The sequence below is a fragment of the Pogona vitticeps genome, chromosome 2 (genome assembly GCF_051106095.1).
Source record: "Pogona vitticeps strain Pit_001003342236 chromosome 2, PviZW2.1, whole genome shotgun sequence".
NCBI lineage: Eukaryota > Metazoa > Chordata > Lepidosauria > Squamata > Agamidae > Pogona > Pogona vitticeps.
In genome coordinates, this window is record NC_135784.1 from 42,652,422 (window position 1) to 42,674,357 (window position 21,936).

The following is a 21,936-nucleotide window of genomic DNA, read 5'->3' on the forward strand; positions in this document are numbered from 1 at the left end:
TTTCCTCATTAAGGGAAGTGACAGGACAAGAGCAATTTAATTTTGGTCTGTAAACAACTCCCAATGACGTAAGGCAGCAAACAAACAAGGCAATTCCAACACAACAGCCTCATCTGAAATTGTCCACAGACACTGCAAAATATTGTTTTCACAGTCATTATCGTCCCAGCATCGTCCCTTAGGTGGAGGCCAGGACATGTCATGGGCTTAGAGACAAGCCTGGGTATGTGATGCCTGGCCATCTTCCACAGCCCATTGCAGTGGACAAAAAGAGAACTCTGAGGGACATGCTTGTTAGCATGGTGATGTGCAAGCAGTGTAGAAGACATATGGTTGTCATGGGTAGGCTGTCGTTTCAGGATTTATGGGGCATGCAGCCGATTATCAAACTGAAGAATTGAGACACCGAGCTTATACGGAAGCAGTGCCGTATCTATTAGATTAGGAGACCTGATTGGGGATTTTATTGGAAAGATCTGGGTAGATTGCAGCTTTCTATGTTGACGGGATGTAAACTTTGCTATTGTTCATAGGCACCTTCTGGACAACAGCAGCAAAAACCTGTCGTGCAAATGTGCTCACCCATTTCAATTAGGTCAGAGAAAAACAAATGCAAAAGTGAAACATTTGGGTTTACATGCTGGTTTCAGTCACAAGGATTGGCTTAATTTCAGAAGTTCTCTTCATGTGGTCAGTTTAGATTTCTGGCAAAAGCACTTTGTCCCTTCCAGTGCAGGCAGTGGATAGGAAGAAAGAGAGGAAGGGAGAAGAAGAAAGGGGGTTGGGACACACACACACACACACACACACACACACACACACACACACACACACACACACACACACACACACACACACACACACACACACACACACACACACACACACACACACACACACACACATATGGGGGGGTAGAGTTGACGGTAGAAAAAAGTAAAAGGGGGTCAGTGGGAGGCTTCTCCCCACTCCGATCCCCTTTCCCTTTGTTCTACAAAGCATGGAGTTTACCTGGATTTATTGGTATTCTTATCCATAAGCCTGTTCTCCTCTTTAATACTGGAGCCAGGGAAGCAACTCTTACAAGGCGGTAAAGAGAAAAGGGGAAGCAAAAAAGGAACAACTAGACAGATATCCTGTGTACTAGAATGAAAATTAAATTAGAACTTAAAATGTGCAATGAGAGGTGAACATATTTATTTATTTAGCTATTTTGTTAGTTAGGTAATTAATTAATTTTAAACCCATCTTTCTCCTTAAAAAGAATCCAAGGCAGCTTACAACAATTAAAATACAGTATTTTAGCTAACAACAGTGAATATTAGAGACAGCCATGAACCTTGGTTCAGAGGTTCATGCATTTCTTATATACGGCACCACAAGGGCCACACGTTCCCCTCCCCAGCTTCCCCAGTCAGTGACCCATTCACCAGTAGAGCACACTCCCCCCCTCCTTGTCTTAAGCTGTTCAACCAGTTCTCAGCAGAAGAACCGGGTGGCCTGAATTGCTCCATGTCTGAACAGGGAAGCCCATGCTCCTGCTGGAGACTGAAGTGGAGGAGGAGAGGCGCCGGCTGGTGAGTGGGGGATCCAGCTGAGGAGGCAGGGGAAGGGAATGCATGTCACCTGTGGTGCTTTGCGTATGAACTAGCATGAAGCTCTGCACTGAGGTTTGTGCTTATCTCTAGGGAGTATACAATACTGAAAGGATCAAGTGAATACAGTGGTGCCTCACTTAACGATGATAATCCGTTCCAGGAAAATCACCATTAAGCAATAACACTGTAAAGCAAAATTAAAAACCCATTGAAACGCATTGAAACCCGTTCAATGCGTTCCAATGGGGTAAAAACTCACCGTCCAGCGAAGATCCTCCATACGGAGGCCATTTTCGCTGCCTGTATAGCGAGGAATCCATCCCTAAGCACAGCAGGGAGCCATTTTAAGCACCCGGCGGCCATTTTGAAAACCTGATGATCAGCTGTTTTTGATCGTCGTAAAGTGAAAATTGGTTCCCGAAGCAGGGAACTGATCGTCGCTAAGTGAAATTCCCCCATTTAGACCATCATTTTGCATCGCATAGCGGATTCGTCATAATGCAGGGCAATTGTTAAGCGAGGCACCACTGCACAGTACTAAAAAAATTAAGCAAACCCAGCATACATTCAATTGTACAACAATCCATTTAAAACCCCATTTGGCAGCCAGTCATTCAGGGAAAGCTTGCCTGAAGAGAAAGATCTTTCCTTGCTTGCAGAAAGACAATAAAGGTAGGACCAACCTACCTTCTTGTGGGAGGGAGTTCCAGAGTTTGGGAGCAGGAACAGAGAAGGCCCGCTTTCATGTTCCTACCAAAAATACCTGTGAAGGTGTTGAGACTGAGAGAAAGACTTCTCCTGATGATCTTAACACTCCATCAGACTCATAAAAGGAGATGCAGTCCTTCAGACAGCTTGGGCCCAAGCTGTTTAGGGATTTATAGGTTAGAACCATCACTTTGAAATACCATCCTGCTGCTAACATCTGGGTATTAGCTGAGAACAGCAGATTAGAGTACACTTCTGCTAACTATTGTTTGCTACCTCATGTAATTCTATCTTTCAAAGCACCAAAGAAATTACATTGACTTTTGTGTAATCCAAGTTTAGCTTTGGACAGGTTTACTTTGGAAAAACCAACTAAATCCCAAAAGTCACTCCTTTAACAATGTCTATCATACATGTTCTGTTACAAATCAACTATCTAGTATGAAGAACAACACCATACAGAAAATGCAGCCATTGAAGAAGGAAATTCATTGATGCATACAAGTTTTGGCTACTGCTTGGCAACTGCATGGTATACAGTAACAGGGGACATTTAAACACACAAAGAGAAAGATGGACAGATAGAGTCAGTGGTTTTGTCAATAGCTACAGAGTGCCAGTATGTAATACAGTGGACCCTCGACTTACAGACAGCTCGATTTACAGACTTTTCGAGTTACAGACTTCTCTGGCCGCAAAATTTAGGTTCGACTTGCAGCTGGAGAATCGACCTACAGACCTGAAAAAAACCAAAATGTAACAAAAATGGAATAAAAATGGCTGGTTACGGCATTAATCAGTTTTCAATGCATTGTAGGTCAATGGAGACTTGACCTACAGACTTTTTGACCTGCAGCCACCGTTCCAATACGGATGAATTCCGTAAGTAGAGGGTCCACTGTATGTTGTTTGCCAACTGGTCCATTGTAAATTGCTATCTAAATAGAAAAGGCCACCACCTTCCTACACTTTCCAGAAAGATACACATGAAGGGAACATAGAGTGCCAGCAGCAACCAGAAAATGATAATTTGTTGACACACAAATCTGCTGTCTTTCTGGTTGAGGTGGATTTGGCGCAAAGATTATTTGGTTCCATTAAGTTAGTAGGTTACTATAAAACTCAACTGGAAATTTAAGAAGCAACGACTTTTCATTAACATTAAGCTGTACTGTTCTAGTTCACGATTATTCTTTTTCAACACTCACAATCTGCTGGGAGGGGGGGAAGCCCATTCTTATCACTGCTGTATTGGGAGGGAAAATGTTTCCTGTGGCAGCTGTGGAAGGCTGCCTTAGCCCAGAAAAGGGAGAACATACATCATATGTGAAATCTTAGCAACACACTGTTTGTTCATTGGTCTAGTTAGTGCATAATTTTACAAATTTATATGCCACTTACCCTACCTAAAAATTCAAAATAAACAGAAAGAATGAAGAAAAAAACACAATAAAGATTGAAATAAACAACAGAACAAAACGATCAATTAAAGCATATGACATATTTTAAAAATTCTCAGATTTTTTGGTTGTTGTTTTAGGGAGGCATCCACCACTCTCTTTACATTCACTCAACCAGTTCCCTGTGGTTGCTTTTATGAACCAGGAAGAGCAAGGATCTAGCAAACATGTGGCGCATGTCACCTCTCCAAGGATCCTGCACACATCACCAGGCTGCACAGAGAGTGGGAACATCGAGTAGAAGTGACCATACTCACTTGGGATCTCTCCTGATGAGAAAAGAGAAAGCTGAGAATGGTAGGACAAGTATTCTGGGCTTTAGCATATTGGATTTCAACAAGGTTAAGGAAATATTGGGTGTGATTCTGTGGTCAGAAGTATTCAGAGTGAAGGGAATCCATGACAGATGGAAATTCCTTAAAGGCAGGATACCAAAGGTACAATCACAAACAACTCCTATGAGAAAGAAAAGTGGGAAATATAAAAAACAACAACAAAAAACATGGAGTGGCCACATGGCAAGAGTTCAGCTTAGCTAAGATTTCAAAAAGGGCATGCATAGGAAATGGAAGCAGCAACAAATTATCAGAGAAGGGTAGAAACAAAGGGCCAACAATTACAGATGGAAAGTCAGGAAGTCTGAAGCCCTATATATATTTAAGATTTTTCATCCCAATGTTTATCACTTTGCACATACATTGAATTTCATTTGCCACTCCATTAACTCCTCATCCTGTCGGGAGAATGTTCTGGTGCTCTATATATACTCAACTTTGGATCTCAATTTTCTGAAAACATGTGATGTTGTTTTCAAACTTAGTTACCTCATATAAGCCCAGAGCAGCTTATATTGTACAGCTCATATACGTCAATTCTCATGTACCTTATACCTTAGTCTTTTACCTTATATCTTGTAAAATCCTAGAACAGCTTCCTGTTTGGCTATGAGAACGTGCACTGGGTGGTGCTGTGTATTCTTAGTTCTACTGTATGGCACGGAGGTACAGATCTCAACATAGGCAACTACATAGAGGTTAGAACTATTTGAAAAGACCGGTTACTTACCTGTAACCATGGTTCTTCAAGTGGGCATCTTCATCAGATGCTGAATCCCTAGATGCCTCGTAGCGATTCTTTGATGTTTGGAAACAGTTTGTGCTTCTTCATATGTGTTGAGGAATTCCTGTCTGACGTCTTCAGGTAACATCTTTAAACCAGGAAGGATTTTTAGCCACAGTTGCTTCTGGTAAGCTCCTAAGGCAGTTGAATAATTAGCTACTCTGATCATAAAGGCAATAAGTGAATAGATCTTCCTGCCAAGCATCTCCAACTTCTTTCCTTCCTTGTTTGTCAGAGTGCAGCTAGTCTTGACGATTAAAGAGTTAGGAATGGGATGTTTAAGGAGGAATCTAGTATCATTACCACTGACACGATATTCTCTGTATGTCTGGACAAAGAAGGAGTCGTAGAAGGTTGATCCCAGAACACTCTAATAATATTAACAAGAGCTGGCAGAAAAGAGAGGGTAGGTGGAGGAGATCTCTCACTGTTAATGTCACCAAATATAAGATCCTCCTCAGGTGGGTCGGTTCATCCACCTGGAGTTTAAGAGTCTTTGCCAATCTGGATAACATCTGCGAGTAAGAGGAAAAAATCCTCTGACACGAGAAGAAGCATGAGGGTTGCCTGTGTCAGACCCCACAACTTCAACCTCTGGCAATTCGTCTGCAATAGGCTGTTGTGGAAAATCTTCATCGGATGCTGAATCCCTAGATGAAAAAGAGACCTAATCATCCGATGAAGGGGAATGATGTCTTTTACGATGTCTGACGTCGAGATTCGCAGCTCTTGGTGGCTGAGGTGGCAAGGCAGCTGTCGATGTCGAGGTCCCAACTACAGTCGGTTCAACAGGCTTTCCTGCATGTTGACAAGGCTTCGCGGGTTTCTCAATGTCGAGATGTCTTCAACGCCGGTGCTTCCTTGGTGGAGACGAGGTGGAAGAAGAGGGAGCATACACATATTTGACCCTCCGCCGATGTCGATGCCGATCTGACAATGTCAAAGAAGAGGGAAAGGAGTATCTCCATCTGCGTCGACGGCGATATTTTTTGCGGTCTGATTCATACCCATCAGAATCGTCCGAGCGCGACCTATGTCGGCGCCGAGAATGTCGATAGAGCAGAACAACCTCTTTCTTCGGCGATCGACGACGATCCGCTGAAATATGCTTAGTTTTATGAGTTCGCTTTCTCGGCGGCGAACTCGGTCTCAAAGCTGCAGATGAAACGGAATGAACCAGAGATGCCCGCTCGGTAGACACAGGGCTATGTGTGGCAGAAACCAAGCTTGCAGTGACATTGCAAGCTGACTCGGGGTCGGGGATGAAACACCCAGACCCTGAACTGTCTCAGACTGTCTAGGAGGAAGTGGAGGGGTTACCTCCGACAGTGATTCTCTATCCCTGGAAGAATCTTCCAAAAGTGGAGAGGGAACAGAGGCAGACACGGGTGGTAAACTCTTAAGAGTCTTCTTGTTCTTTACAGAGTCCTTTCCCTTTGCTTGCTTTCCAGACTTGGAGGCTGCTCCCTTGGAAGTAGATGATTTCTTTGACACCGCGGTTTTCTTGGCGGGTTTCTCCTTTCCAGAGGCCATAGCAACAGGTAACTGAGAGGAGCTGCACTCTGCACAAGAGGTAGTAGCAATAGAAGGGAGCTCCATTGAAGATGGTTTAGAAGAAGACAGGGTAGAGTCCCAAAGATGATACCGCAACCTCTGTTGCCTGGCTCTTAAAGCAGCCTTGGTAAAGGCTTTACAATGCTTACAGTTCTGAGTTAAATGTGCCTTCCCAAGGCAAGAAAGACAGCAATCATGTCTGTCGTGAAAGGGTAATTTTCTGTCACACACGACGCATTGTCTGAAAGGACCGGAGAGGGACATAAGATGATAAGGAAATTTTTCCGCTACTAGAATAGCCGGTAAAAATGGCGGGAAAGTCCAAAGGCAACCAAACTTAGGGGTAATCCGAGAGAAAGTCCACAATATCCGAACCAAGTCAGGGTAGGAGATGATATGTGTAGTCAGGAATGCGCAAGTGTCGAAAAAAACGTGAAAATTCAGAAAAAGCAAAGTATAAGCAGAGCTCAAACTGAGAGGCTCCAGTTCACACAGCGGAGAAATGGAACTGAGGCTAGGGCGGGCGGAGCATGCGCAGTGCAGGCAACCTTTAAATTTGCTTCTTTTTCTATTTAAGCTCTAGAATAGTCCGAGAGGACCATCGCTGGTGCTGGATTAACCCTTTTTGTGTGCATTCACAGAAGACTATGATGAAGAATAATAGATTTATAAGAAGATGCTAAGAACAGATCTGTGAGGGTAACTAATGAAGTACTAAGACAAATGAATTAAGTGCAAGAAATTTTAAAACTCATAAAAGACAGAAAGCTAGTCAATATAGCCACAATGGCGTACAATCTCAAATAGATACTTTGTCTCCGACCCTCAGTTTGACTTCAGATAATTTGTGAATGGCACCAGTCCCAATGTAGGTATTCAGAAAACATGTGTCATTCTGTTGTGAATCATTTCACATTTCAGCTTCCTGTTCTTTAACCAGGATCTAATGTGGGGCAACCTTTGCCATTCACACAATGTTGGACTGCAGCTTCTACAGGCTCATACAGTTCCTTGGAAATGCCATCCAAAACAACTGGAGGGCCAAAGTTTTGCCCAAAATAATTCATGATACTTGGATTGCATCACATGTATGCTATCATTATCACGCTCAATTATATTCTTCAAGAGCAAGGAGGCAATGCTTGCCATCACAAAAAACCATTCTTCTTTAGCATTTCTTGTTCTGTGTGCAACAATTCTAGCTTTATAACTCTTCATATTTGTTTGCCTTGTTTGCAGAGGTTGATGTATCGTTATCCACCTGGATTCTCCCTCTCCTAATCAATTTTAAGAACCTGGTAGTGATTACCATACAATGGAATGGGGACTGTCTAGTAACTCATCACATATTTTTTGCTCAATAGTGTTACATTTGAGTTTTTATATTTACATAAAAGTTTTGTAAAAAAGTGAATACAGTTTTTAATGATACGACGAATGTTGATTTTGAGTGAGAGAGATCTAGGTTCATCATCTCATTCAGCCATGAGGCTTACACACCAGTTCTAGTCACTCAGTCTAATCTTCTTCATAGAACTGATGTGAAGAAAAAAAGTGGCTAGAGTTAAGTGCACTGCCTTGAGCCATTTGGAAAAACAGTGAGTTCAGACATGTGAGAAATAAATACCGTATTTTTCCATGTATAAGATGCCCCCATGTATAAGACGCCCCCCACTTTTCTAACCCAAAACTAAGAAATCTAAGTGGGGCTTAGCAAGTGTAGGGGGAAAGGGATCAAAGCTATCCCGCAACTGCATGATCGTTTTGACCCCTTTCCCCCTTATACAGCCATGGGATTGCTTTGAGCCTTTCCCCCTCCCTTTGCTAAGCCCCATGGGACTTAATAAGGAGAGGGGAAAGCAAGGATCAAAGCCATCCTGCAGCACTTTGATCCCTGCTTTCCTTTTGCTAAGGATTAGCAAGTGGAGGAGAAAACAGGGATCAAAGCCCTGAAGGATCACTTTCATCCCTGCTCCCCCCTCCACTTGTGTTTTTCTCTCCTCAGCTTCCTTCCGTGTAGAAGACAACCCTCAATTTCTAGTCTAAATATTTTAGACAAAAGTACAGTCTTATACATGGAAAAATACGGTAATTCCCCCCCCTCATACATTTACACAACATACTCACTTAAATGTGAGTTGGGTTTTTCTTGCTAGAGCTGAGTGACATTGCTATGCAGACTGCGTTCAAAGTTCAGCAAAACAGACCCCTATTGATTTAGCTGCCTGGTTGACCAATGCGGGTGCAATACTGTTACCAATGTGGTGTCTAATCCTTAAGGTCCCAGTGAGTGTGCAGTTCTGGGATTCTACTCTGTCCTCCCTCAAGTGTAACAGCCACCACCACTGCAATTAATCATAGTCCCCAAAGTCATGCCCCTCCTTGCAAATGGACAACGCCATGAGCCTTTGCATGACAGCCCCACAAGCTGTCTAATGGGATTTGGCTGCTCTGTTTGCTCTCCTTGTTTTAGCTTTCATTCTTGGCTCCATATGTTGAAATGCCTCGAGGCTAGATAAGTATGAAAATCTGTTTGTTTCAAATACTTGACGTGGCTTTTTTAGGCAAGACTCCCAGCCCAGGTGTGACTCTTTCCCCCTCCTTTTTCCTGCCTCTGTTTGTTTACAATTCAAACATAGGTCAGAAAACATTCTCATGGCTGACACATTCTTCATATAATACAAATAGTTTCTCTCTTTCTCTAGCCCTTTGGCTATTTTGGCCAGATGCTATATATATTTACTTATAATTCAGTCTCCTCCCAACAAACAAAAGCGTCAAAAAAAGAACTCGCTTTGGGGGAGGAAATAGAACGGCAGGAGAAACTGAAGTGAACGATAGCTTATGTGAGGTGCCATGTACATTCTTGACATTCTGTCAAGTGTTCGGAGCTGCCAGACGTGATGTATGTGGTTCACCTGTCAAGGTTTGATGGAAAAGCAAATCTGTCACAGGGAGGCATTTCGGCTGCACCATAGACCTTTTGCCCTTTCCTCCCCTTGAATTTCCCACTGAGCATCTCAGGCCTTTGAAATATTCCAGCGAAGGAGCCCCTCGAGACCTGTTTGTAGTTCAGCATTTTAACACCTGACCGTGCAGCAGCAGAAACCCCCTCATGCAATCCCTTCTTTCTCCCATCCAGCATGATCTCTCTCTTGCTTTCTCTGCATTTGTGTAATCCTGAACCACATGGCCTTTTCCTAATTCTCTGTGATTCATTGCTAGCAACAGGTTATTCATCCCCAGTAGACAAAGGTCCCTTCACACAATACATAACATCTACATGGAAGACACATCTTGGTGGAAGATACTTCACATGTTAGAATGGTTGTTGTTGTTGTCATTATGCACCATCAAGTCAGAACCAATTTATAGAGACTCTAGTAGGGCTCTCAGGGTGAGCGAGGTATTTAAGGAGTAGTTTTTACCAATTCCACTTCCAGTGTGCATTTCCATGGTAAATCAGGGATTTGAACCCAGGTCTCCTGAATCCTAGTTCATCACTCACATCTTCTTCAGGAGTAATGGCTGCATCATTAGAAGAGAATTGATCATTCCAATGGTAGCAGCTACTGGGCAGCAGTGGTAGCTCAAGGTGACACTAGCAGAGTAGGTAATGGAGCTGACACTCAAGCTGATGTTTGTTAGCACTGCACAGAAGGTGCCAATGGAAAACCACTGATGAACTTTCCTTATATTGAAAACCCTATGATGAGACAGATATAGACTGAAACTACATATAGTGCTGGAAGATGAGACTGCCAGGTTGGAAAGCACCTAATCAGCTACTTGGGAAGAGCAAAGGACAAGCATGAATAGATGTAATTAATGATACAACTAAATTAATGCTGAAAGGACATCTAGTAGCTGACATGCACAAAAGTGAAAGGAAGCTCAGTACCACTATCTCTGATTTCCTGATAATTTTCGATAAGGTGCAGATATAAAAGATAACAATAAAACAACTTCACGAAACATCACAAAGGGAAGCACCAGATTAAAGTTTCCAATTTCACCCATACTTCACCTGCTTCCTAAAATTCAGTTGGAAAATATGGCTGATGAGCATATTGGGGCAGGCTGATTAACAGCTAGGATGCCCTTGAGAATCCATTACGTTTTTTGGCAACCACCAATATTGCCAGATCCAAATCCAAAATTATTGAAAACATATAACCTGGAAGGTACGGGTACCCTTATTTCAGCTGACAAAAATCATTCTTATATTTATGGGAGGAAAAAACTGAAGGTACAAATGCTTGAATCATGTAAAAGTCATCCAAAATTCTTAAAAATATGGAAAATTTCAAACAGTAGTACTTTCAAAATCTATGAAGCAACACTCAAGTTGCAAGCAGAAACTTTGAGAATAAAAAAAGAGCATGGAGAAGGTTTTAATGCTATACATTCTAAATATTCAGGGGCTTATAGCCTGAAATTGCATAACCAGAGTGAAAAAAAAGCAGAGGGTACACCTCTAAGATAAAGATTACAGTACCAAAACTATTTTAGCTTTGAGCTATTAATTATAGCCTTTTGCATATCCAGACATAATTTCAAAAATATTAAGCACTTCTCACTCAAGCCATTGCTGTTTGCCATGTTAGATGCCTCTCCACCTTACTTGTGTGCCTGCTGCTACTTGCTTTGCTATCTCATTGTTTAGGTACATATAGGTAAACAAGCAGATATCTACCCACTAAGCTGGTGGTCACTGTTGGGGAAAAAAAGGTTATTCCAATAGGCCTTGTCTGTGCTGCAAAAAAAATGTTGATAAGTTGTTTTGAAAATACGAAGACTAGATATTGAAGCAGGGATGTAATATTTTTCTGTGGGCTTTGCTAGCTGGACAGCTCAGTGGTTTAGGTATCTGGGCTGTGGAGCCAGAGCTTGGGAATTTGATTCTCTACTGTGCCTCCTGCGAAGTACAGCTTGCCTGTGTAGCCGTGGGCAAGCTGCATAGTCCCAGGGCAACCCAGAAGAAGAGAAATGTAAACCACTTCTGAGTATTTTCCACTTGGAAAACCCTGGAAAGGGTCATCATAAGTCAGAACTGACTTCATGGAACATGATGATGATAATGATGACTGCTTTGGTAGAAAAACATATGTATTCTTTACAGGTTCTGCAAGGTTTACAAACCTATTGGATTACGATGTGCTTCAGTAGCCTTGTGGAGCCAATAGCTTTTGACGTGTATTTTGCCAGTCTGGTGAAATTAGCTGTTTGCCCTAAAGTAACCTCTAACAAGTATGCACTACATTGCTGTTCAAACCTTCGTTCTTATGATTACCCTTCACATTTCCAGGGTTATATTTATTTAGCCCCCTTAATCATTTTAGCATTTTATTTCTGCAAAATATCAAACATGGACACCTGCCCCATCAGGTGAGCATTGGGGGGGGTGGCTTGCCTGTTGCTCAGCCACCCATTGGTTGACCTCTGGTCACTGAACTGCATCCTCTTCTGCCCCAACGTTGCCTATCCGCAATGGGGGTGCCACTTTTGTTGCTCAGTGCAGCCATATCGTTCTGCGTAGATCTGTGAAGTTCAGGTCTAGCTTCTGGTGAAGTTTTGTATATGTTATTTGGTCCTTCAGTCTGAAAAGGAATAGAGAGCAGAAAACAAAAATCGAAACATAACATTGCTCCTCTTTTTTTGTCTGTAGAAAAGAGGTAAGTGTGTGTCATGCTCCAGGCTATTGAAAATCTTTTTGCTTCTGTTGGCAACTTCATCGCCATTTAGTGATGAGCACGAACTGCTGAACGAGCCGTTTGTGCTGGTTCATTTCTCAGCTGAACAGGTGCTTCCCAGCCCTGCCTCCTTCGATGGGTGTCCACTCAGAGGCAGTGGCCAGGCTTCTCTGCCCTGCCTCCTCTGGGCACTGCTTCTGAGTGAGCGTCCAACAGAGGAGGCAGATGCTGGGAAGCGCCAAACACCCCTCTGGCCAAAAAAACGAGCCAGCATGAACCACTGCTTTGATGGTTTGTGCCCATTTCTACTGGCTTTCTATCAGCCTGGCTAGGACTTTAAAGAGGACATGGTGGCGCTGCGGGTCAAACTGTAAATCCTCTGGGCTGCAAGGTCAAAAGATCAGCAGTCTGAATCCATGCTCCCATCGCTTGTCCCAGCTCCTGCCAACCTAGCAGTTTGAAAGCATGTAAAAATTGTGAATAGATTTTTTCTAATGTTCTTATGATATTTATGATGTTTTTAATATTTATAAGCCACCTCGAGTAGACGCTGTCTAGGGGGTGGGGTAGAAATCTAATAAATACATACATAAATAAAATAAATAGATAAATAGGTACCACCTCGGTGGGAAGGAAACGGCGTTCCGTGTCTAGTCGCGCTGGCCACGTGACCACAGAAACTTGTCTTTGAACAAAAGCTGGCTTAGAAACGGGGATGAGCACCACCCCCTAGAGTCGGACACAACTGGACTAAATGTCAAGGGGAACCTTTACCTAAGGCTTTAAAACTTACAAATCAAAATTCCAAAAAAGGGAAAAGAATGGAATGCAACAGGCTCCTTTAAACATATTTCTAGAAAGAAACTTGCTGGGGAGAAAGAAATGCCCACCTGTTTTGACACTAAAATGTTCTCTGCTTCACTTGACCGGCATTTATCTATTTATTTATTTAGTATCCCAATCCCATTAGTGTTGAGCCACTATTCTGTGAGGTTATAGCACATATAATAGAACACAAAAAAATAAAGGTAGAAACATTAAAAGTAGCAGCAATAATCCTAAAAACAGATTTGTCTGTACTCAGTTCATTTTTCACCTTGGAGAACTTCCCTTGGACTACCTTTTTGTCCTTCATCAAAGTTGAGAAAATACTGAAACACCTCCCAATCTGAAGAAGGAATATGTTGTGAACCAAGTTTCTGGAGCACTTCATACAAATTGGATTCATTACAAAGTCTGGGAATTATTCTTAAAAAGTAATTTATTACCATGACTGTTCAAAGTCCTGCCTTCAGTGGCAAATTACAACCAAGATTATGATTTTTTAAAAGCCAACCCTTTTGATTCCTGATTCACAGAAACAATTGCTATTATTACACACAGTAATAATGACATCAATGCTATAAGCCACTGACCCATGACACGGAACACATTCTCCTCGGCAACAGAGCACAAGGCAGAAGCGTGAATATCACGTGAGCATGTGATATTTCTCCTGTGCCAGTTAGCGAGACTGTAGCTGTTACAGTGATTAACATGTTACACAGCAAAAGGAATGGTGTTGTTTTGTGTCCAATAACAATGGTAACGTTACAGCAGCTCCACTGACTGCCAACCCATTCCCAGGCAGAATTCAAAGTGATGGTTCTAATCTATAAAGCCCTAATGGCCTGGGTCCAAGCTGTCTCCAGGACCCTGTCTCCCATTATGAGCCTGCTTGTGTGCTAAGATAATCAGGAGAGGCTTTCCTCTTGTCCCACAAACTTTACAGGTGTATTTGATTGGGACACAGGAGAAGGCCTTCTCTGTTGCTACACCCAGACTTTGGAACTCCCTCCCACAAGAAGCCAGGTTAGCCCCATCTTTGCTATCCTTCTGCAAACAGGCGAACTTCCTCTTCAGGCAGCTTTCCCTGAGTGACTGGCTGCCGAGTGGACTTTTTAAATGGGTTGTCTGACATTCCTGCATTTTACGTGTTTTGGTATTGTTCTTTAGTGTCCTATTCACTTGACCATTTTAGTATTGTATACTCACTGTTGTCAGCTTCATTGTTGTCAGCTCCTTTGGGTCCTTTTAAAGGAGAAAGGCAGGATTAAGAAATGTTAAATAAATAAATAATGTAACAAGGTTATGCGTTATTTTGCTATTATTTTCAGTGTTCATTTCTGAAGATTTTTTAAAAGCTAAAAGTATTTCAGTTATCGGTAGCCCATTACTCCCAAGCAATGCACATTTTGTCTAAAAACAATTTGCCCAGCAGAACCTCCTTTGATCCATTTGCTGAATATATCCCTGGATTTAGTCCCACTTACTTTGTGCTAGATGTACCTTTTATATGCAAGGCTATATAGCTCTGAGAAACTAGAAAAACTGGCCCCGTAATTTGTAGCTAAGCTAAAGCTATAATTATTATCCAGTGCCTGGCGCATGGAAGGTATTAGTGGCTTGTGCTATTTTCTTGTGTTTCTAATAAAGGCCCATGGTTTTACAATAATTTATCCCGACTAAGCTGTAATGTGGAGACAGGTATATTACTGGAAAGAACTCAAAGTCTTTTCAAATTTTAAAAGAAGGGACCACCATTTCCTACTAAACAGATAAAACTGAAGAATGGATCTGTCAGTAGCCATATTCAGTAAACGTTTTTTTCTTTTGTCTCCATGCGCTTTCAACAAAGAAAAAAATGCACTCGCTGGTCTTATTGTTGATGTTGGACCTGTTTGGCAAAGGAACTGAAGTCTTCCCAAGTTTACACTGTTTTCCTTTCAAAGAGAAAATCAGACTATGATAAACAATAATTTTCATTATAATCTTATTATTGACAAAGTCTGGAGCCTTTCATGATGGCTGCTATCTAAGAAGCCTGATAAACATTTTGAAGATTAAATGCTTAAAGGTATATATGTGAAGGTAAAATGAAAACCATGTTAAGCACTGAAGTATGAACTGATCAGTCACATAAATCAGGCTGTGAACTTGGCAATAACCGGCTCTCAGTAGAGTCTGTGCTATGAGAAAGACTGACATATCCAGCTACTATCCTTTATGTTTGTTCATTTTAATTTTTGCTTTTTTTTTTTCATTTGAGCTCTACAGTGGTATGCTTTGATTTACAAGAAGTCAGGCTGCAAATAAGAATCTGAGGATAATTTCGAATGCTTTTGCTAAAACAGAAATTTCCATGACCCATCAACTGTATGGTGTCATCTCTTTTTTAAATCTCGAAGCTGAGAAGTTGGGGGCAGGGAAAGAGAGTGGAAAGAGAGAGAAAATGCAACCTGCAGCACCCTATCAGGGCCACTGGGGCATTTCTTGCACCCCGGATACACCTGAGCCCCTCCCATCTGCTACACTGTAATTTTTGGAGGGAAAAATAGCAAAAGGGTGTTTTATTTCTGCTGAGGTAATGTCTCATGTTAGGGAGGTTGGAGATGTCTTCCACCCTACCTTCTACAAATCAAAACTGCAGATGAGCCTCCGGGTACTTCCTTCCTCTTCCTCCATCCTTCTCTCCTCCTCCTTTTTTAAAATGCAATTTTTGGATAGTTTTTGGCCTGGCCTGGTGTGGTAGCTCTTGAGAAAGAACATCTTATGGGGAACCAAAGGCAAAACTTGAGTTGTTAATCATGCAGGACAGGGAAGCAAGGAGTGGCAAGATGGATATTTGTGGTAAATGACCAATAAATGTTGTGGTAAATGAGCCAGAAGATGGCTGAGTTCTCACAGACAACCAAGTAGCACATTAAATGGAGCTCCCCCATCATGTTATTGGAACTTTGGCTGAGAAGAAACCTTATTTCAAGAGCAAAAGGAAATATCAGGGAAATGTATCTTTCCTGCCATTACTTCTTCCTCTTCAGTGATAATTTTTTTTTGTTATGTGTGTCTGCAAACAAACCTGCAGCCACACACCCTGCACCATCCTGCTATGCTGCTGCACCCCTTGGCATTCCCCAAACTCACTACCCCCACTGTCACCACGTTTGTCCCTGCATCCCTCCTACCATGGAGCCACACCCCTGTGTTGCCACCACACTTTCTGCACACACACCTGCCACCATGTGCACCATCGTGCCCCCACCATGCTGCTACATTCCCCTGCACCATCCCACCACTGCCTCCTTGCAATGCTTACTTGTGCTGGGTTCTGCAGGGGCTCCATTGCCTTCTCCTTTTCCTTACCCTAAGAGACGCAAGGAGGAGGAGGAAGGCAGACCCTTAACCCACATGAGAGAAAGACATCTTGAAAGGCAGCCACCAGAGACTGCCTGATGGAAGGTATATGAAATGGGATCATGAGGACAGTGTATGTGTGTGTGTATGTGTTCACAACAGAGGGGGGTTGCAATGGCTCCTTTTTAAAAAAAAGATACAGACTCACATTTTTGTGTCCCTACTATTGCAATAGAGACCTGTAGGTCTCTGTTTAAATAACAGAGACTTGAAAATGTGATTTGGAAAAATGGGTCCAAGTCGCAAGTCAAGTCCAAGTCTTTAAAAAAAACCCCTTCAAGTCGCGTCCAGGTTGAGATGCTGGTGCGACTTAAGTCAGACTTGAATGCGAGTCGGGAGTCCTCATCTCTATCTTTGAACTTTTATATTAGGTCAGAGTTCAATTTATTGTTGCTCCCAAATTGTCCAATAGGCTACATTTGACTATTCTTCTCTGATGTTCACTTTGTATTTCTTCGTCAGCAGTTCTGAATCACCTGGCATGATGGTGATATCTTCCATTTTTAATAGTCATATGATACCTTTGTGCCAAGTGCCATTGCCTATTCGTAAGCCTGCAACACATGTAAAATATCTTGAGCGAAATCAAAAGCTGACTGGAACTGACGCACCATTTGTGATTTGGGATATATAATTTGGTTTTGTTGTACAATCTGAAACAAATGGATGTGGCTGCCTCTTTGAAAACTGAAAATTATTGAAAATTGCTAACTTTTTGGTTGTTCCTACAAAAGATATTAATATGTTTCTGTCTTGATTTGTTTATTCTAAAGTATCAGCATACAGCTGCAAATATTTTATAAACATGTCATCTTATTGAAAAGCTTGATTTAGTCCACCCTTTTCATTGCAAAATCTTTGGTCATCTCCCTAAAATCAATTTATCTTGCAAGCTGACACTCGGTAGAGAAAGTAACCAGTTAGTTGAGCAATCTGCTCCTGTCCAACAGTAAAATGCTTGTAGCTTTTGATAAATGCTAGCTTACCCCAAAAAACATCTTTCAGCTTCTGCCAGTCACCAGCAATGTGCAAACAATCTGTAGGGTTATGCACACTTCAAAATTAGTTGCACTTGTTTGTTGTAAATCTTATTTAGTAAGTTTGGGTAGTTCGTATTCTTTTTCAAAGTAGACTTGAAGATTCTTTGTTCCAGATGTAAATTTTAAGAAAAGGATTCAGAGAAAAATCTGTATGACACATGCAGTACACATTTACTAACATATATTTGGGGTCTATAAATCCTACCAAGAGTGCTGGCTCTCTCTGGCTCTCAGAGTCAATATTACAGACTATTGTGGTGCTTTATTTACCCCACCAGATGCCCCTCCTGCCTGCCTATGCCCAAGGAACTCTAAGACTTACAGTTCACGTGAAGAAGCAAATTCTATGAGTATCTTAAATTGCAACTCAGTGGATGAAAATACATGTTAATTAAAGAGATAGCTATTGGCTCCATATATTTTTGGCAAGCTTAAGGAAAAAGTAACTTTTAAAAAATATTAAGCCCAAGTAATGGCCCTGATTGGGCTCCTAACAGGAAAGAGGTACAGAGGAGCATATTAATGGTAGTGATGATTATGATACATCACATTTATACTTTGCTGTGCCATTAAAATATAGCACTCAAGCTGGCTACCTAACATCATCAAAACAGGTTTAAACAATAAAAGCAATAGAGTTTTGAAATTTCGGTTAAATTCTTCTAGCTGTGCAGTGGGTGGCAAATGTCAAGTTGGTGTTCTTCATAAAGGCTGCTACAAAGTGAACACATGTGCCAGAGCCACTGTGATGGATAGACTTTAGTTTCAGTAGATGTTCAATTGGACACTGGACTATAGTACCTTCAAATCAGTGTCTAGGCTGATTCCATTTAACTCCATATATAGCTCTTTCTATTTAGAGAAGGGAGGTGGAAAGAACTTAATTGTCTGGAATGCTTTTCCTTCTACCATATGTTGCATCCAATAACCACATAATATCATAGATAAAGGGAAGTAAGTTTCCATAAATATTGTCAGTCATGACCTACAATGCAGTCTCATGTTTTCTGTCTTCAAAATAAAGGGACTGCAGCCAGAAGTAGACCCTCCTATATCTTCTAACTCTGGAAAAATGCATCTTCCCCAAATGTGTGAGCCCTAATCCATACCCTAATTTATAACTACATTAACAGTGTTAATTAACAACATGCTCTAGGAGAGGAGATAGAACTTCATTTATCTAAAATGATAGAGGAATTTTTTTGTATGTTTCTCTCTCTGTTATAGTTCCAGAACTATGAGACACACATATGTAGATACTAAGGGGATTCTACAGGCATGCAACTCAGGGATATTCTGTTTTACATTTTAGTTAATTAAACCTGTATGTAGCATGGCGTTCACTCACTAGGCAACAGGCTTGTCTAACCTTTTCTAGAGGTAAAGGTGCAGTGAGGCCTAGCATATTCATTACTGCTTCCGTTTGCAGGTCATCCACAATCTCCAAAAGTTAAAAGAGATGGTGAAGATTAAGTGCCTGGTAAGGAAGAAGGCTGAACAACAAGAAAGGATGAATGAATACGGAGAGAGAGGGGAAAAAACAGTGAGAAAGAAAGGTCTGGCTGTGTAGCCAGAGACTGGGAGATCAATTCCCCACTTGTGCCTCCTTGAGAGGGGCTGGACTCAATGCTCCATAGGGTCCTTTCCAGCTCTGCAGTTCAGTTCAAAAAGGCAGAGTGCTGAGAGAGATAGAGAAAAGAAAGAGCAATTTGCGGAAGAGACTAAGGAGATTCCAGCCATTGTGAAAATGAGTCTTTTTGCTATTTTATTTATAAAGTTGATTCCAAGTTGTCTTTCAGCCCTAAACGTCCCCAAAGTGATTTACAATGTGAACCTTCTAACAATGTTAAAAAAAACAAAACAAAGACAGGATAAAAATATTGGTCCAATCTTGTTGCTTCGTGTAGTAAATTGTACTACAGTAAGCCCATTGAATCAGTGGGGGGTTTTAATGAGTCAACTCCTTCATAAATTTGTTACTGGGATAAAGTAAGCCACAGTTAGAGTAGGCCCATTGGAATCAATGCAGTGTACAGAGGATTTGATGTCCTCCTGTGAAACTCTTCAAGAAATGCCAGTGGGCTGATTTTGCTACAGCCTTTCTCTTCTCAGCCTCCAGCTGTTCGGATTGGCTTGCAAACAACAAATCCAGCATCGACCTCCAAAATAATCTCATGTAAATAAACACCTGCCTTCCCTCCTAGGCCTAGCGTGATGCACTGCATTGCTCTAGCTGAATCCTCAAACAAAACAAAACAAAATGTCTCTAAAATGGAATCCAGATCATGTTTTCTCCTCCTCCACCACCACCCCACAATTGTGAGATCTTTTGCGTTAGCACTGCCAAAAGCTTGTCCGGATTGACTACAGTTACCAATAGGTAGTCGCTCACAGCATGACAATCCCACCCCTAGAAAATGTTCCATGACTGTCCTTGACAGAAGCAGCTGCAGAACAGATGGAAACTGGTGTGGCTGAACCATCCTGCCCTTCATCTTGGATGCAATTCAGATCCAGCACCAAAACTATTCTTTTTATAATTTATTTTTAATTTTTTAAAACATAAATTGCCACATTGAGAAATATACAGACACAGTATATGTGAAGTGACATGGTCTTTACATCTATCTACGCTTTTCAGATATGCCTGTAACCCTGACTGAGAGAGCCAGAAAGAAAAAGAAACTTCGTGTGCTCATTGAAACCATCTTGGTGTCATCTTTTAAAGAAGGAGCCCAGTTAAAAAACAAGCACATATTGAACTAACGCATAACTGAAACATAAGAACTTAGAAACTGGTTGACTTTACTAAATTGCATACGTACTTTGTAACAGATTTTGACTTTCCAGGGTTTTCTAGATATAAACTACAGTACTCTGAAGCAATTGTGAGTCCCTCCTTCTGGTGGTGCTCTGTCTAGCATGTATTCCTATCAGCCCCACATGTTCAAGCTGACCTTCACAATTCTATATTTTGGGCAACACAATGGAGATTCTAACTCCTGGACCCTGGCTCCACAGTCACATACTCCAACCAACTGAGTTACCCATTTCTAGAGTCTGACTTATTGATACTGTATATCCAAGGGACTAGAATTTAATTATCCTGTATGACGACTCTGGTTTGCTAGAGACTCTGGCATACTAGAGATGGGCACAAATTGCACTTCACCAGTTTGGCCCAGTTCGTGCAGTGCCCTCACCGTTCTGTGTGTGCTGCACACTCCCCTCTCTCACCTCCTTAGCATGTTTGCTCATTCCCTGGTGGAGACAAGCTTCCCTTCCCTGCCTCCTCAGCACATTTGCCCACTTACTGACCACATGTACTACCTTTCTCAGCCTCTTCCACCAGCTGCCCACTCAAAGGCAGCAGAGTGGGCTTCCCTGCCCTGCCTCCTTGTCTGAGTGGGAGGAGGGAATTGTGCACCAAAATCGGTGAGTGGGCAATCATGCTGAGGAGGCCGAAATGGAAGGACTCTTTGGCCAGGAAATGGACGCGTGTGCAGAGGAGGCGTGCAGCGTCCGCAGAACACCTGCGCTGAACTGGGCCGAATTGCTGAACTGGAGTTTGCGTCCATCTCTAGTTGCTACACAGAGCTTTTCAAAAATAACATAAATATGGGGGTTAGTGTGAAAACAGGTTCTTTTCACTGAAATGCGTTGACAACTCAGTCTTAATGAAGTCTATTAAAAGAGTTAAATTTGAAAAGATGGACAAACCAATTTTCCTCTGCACCCATGCATGCCAGCATCTTTTTGTATATATATGTTTGTCCCACATCAGAAAGCCCACAAGCTGCCGACCCCTGTTTTAAATGGTATCCACAGAGCAGAGATGCAACAAATGAATATGCAGTGATGGTGGGTTTACATCGGCTGCCTGAGTTGGAATGGGTGAAGACAGGACTGTAGTAGTAATAAAAAAAAAACAGGCTTGTTTCTGCTGTATTTGTATTCACTAAAAAAATGGAAAACAAGCTACACAGAGTAAAAATAAATGAATGAGGATTGTAGTAGTCTGGCATTCTGTTTTGTTAAAGCACAGTTGGTCACTATGAGCCCAAAATGTACCCCCAGGACTCTTCAGACTCCCAGTAGCCCAAACATCCCAGTTTGAAAAAAAAACAAACACAATTTTGGGCTCAGAATTTTCCCTTCTTCCTTCCTGTGGCCTCTGGGGCAATTTTGACATGTTTTGAGCCTCAACAGCCCTCTACTGGGCCCTTTAATGCCCCCAACTTTTAAAATTTGGTATAAAAGTATTATTATTATTATTATTATTATTATTATTATTATTATTATTATTATTATTATTATTATTATTATTATTATTATTATTATTATTATTATTATTATTATTATTATTGCCAGTAGAAGGTCCAAGGGGTAATTTTTTAGCTTAAAATAAACATTTTTGTAGTATCTTTTTTAGGATGAGGTGGGGATTGTGGGCATTAATGTCCAAGACTCTCTCTCTTTCTCTCTCTCTTTCTCTCTCTCGCTCTCTATGGTGCATCTGGAGATTGCACAG

General features: G+C 41.6%; 1 long non-coding RNA gene across 1 annotated transcript; it reads right to left on the reverse strand.

The window, feature by feature from the left end:
- Positions 1 to 1,185: 1,185 nt before the first annotated feature.
- Positions 1,186 to 21,528, reverse strand: LOC144586618 (uncharacterized). The gene is made up of 2 exons (XR_013541541.1): positions 14,167 to 21,528; positions 1,186 to 12,039 (listed from the first exon to the last, which is right to left on the reverse strand). It is a non-coding gene; the product is annotated as an uncharacterized LOC144586618 (long non-coding RNA).
- Between the last annotated feature and the right edge of the window lie 408 nt (positions 21,529 to 21,936).